Here is a 1,135-nt window from a genome sequence, read left to right as displayed (position 1 = left end):
TTGGAAGGAACGATGCTAAAGCTGAAACTCCAGTACTTTGGCTACCTCATGCGAAGAGTTGACTCATTGGAAAAGACTCTGATGCTGGGAGGGATTGAGGGCAGGAGGAGAGGGGACGACAGAGATGAGATGGCTGGATGGCATCACCGACTCGATGGACGTGAGTTTGAGTGAACTCTTGGAGTTGATGATGGATAGGTAGGCCTGGCGTGCTGCAGTTCATGGGGTTGCAGAGTTGGACACGACTGAGCAACTGAACTGAACTGAATTTCATTTCTACAACAATTCAATGAGGGAGATTGGACAGGTATTATTATTTCTGTTTTGTAAATGAGAAAAGTGAGAGTCTAAGTAAGAAAGCCTTCCTCAGTGATCAATGCAAAGAAATAGAGGAAAACAATAGAACGGGAAAAACTAGACATCTCGTTAAGAAAATTAAAGATACCAAGGGATATACAGAAGAACTATACAAAAAAGATCTTCACGACCCAGATAATCACGATGGTGTGACCACTCACCTGGAGCCAGACATCCTGGAATGCGAAGTCAAGTGGGCCTTATGAAGCATCACTACGAACAAAGCTAGTGGAAGTGATGGAATTCCAGTTGAGCTCTTTCAAATCCTAAAAGATGATGCTGTGAAAGTGCTGCACTCAATATGCCAGCAAATTTGGAAAACTCAGCAGTGGCCACAGGACTGGAAAAGGTCAGTTTTCATTCCAATCCCCTAAGAAAAGCAATGCCAAAGAATGTTCAAACTACCACACAGTTGCACTCATCTCACACACTAGTAATGCTCAAAATTCTCCAAGCCAGGCTTCAATAATACGTGAACCATGAACTTCCAGATGTTCAAGCTGATTTTAGAAAAGGCAGAGGAACCAGAGATCAAATTGCCAACATCCGCTGAATCATGGAAAAAGCAAGAGAGTTCCAGAAAAACATCTGCTTTATTGACTATGCTAAAGCCTTTTACTATGTGGATCACAACAAACTGTAGAAAATTCTTAAAAAGAGGAGAATACCAGACCACCTGACCTGTCTCCTGAGAAATCTGTATGCAGGTCAGGAAGCAACAGTTACAACTGGACATGGAACAACAGACCAGTTCCAAATCAGGAAAGGAGTACGTCAA

The sequence above is a fragment of the Bison bison genome, unplaced genomic scaffold (assembly GCF_000754665.1).
Source record: "Bison bison bison isolate TAMUID 2011002044 unplaced genomic scaffold, Bison_UMD1.0 scf7180017864172, whole genome shotgun sequence".
In the NCBI taxonomy this organism is placed as follows: Eukaryota; Metazoa; Chordata; class Mammalia; order Artiodactyla; family Bovidae; genus Bison; species Bison bison.
This window is presented reverse-complemented; position numbering follows the sequence as displayed.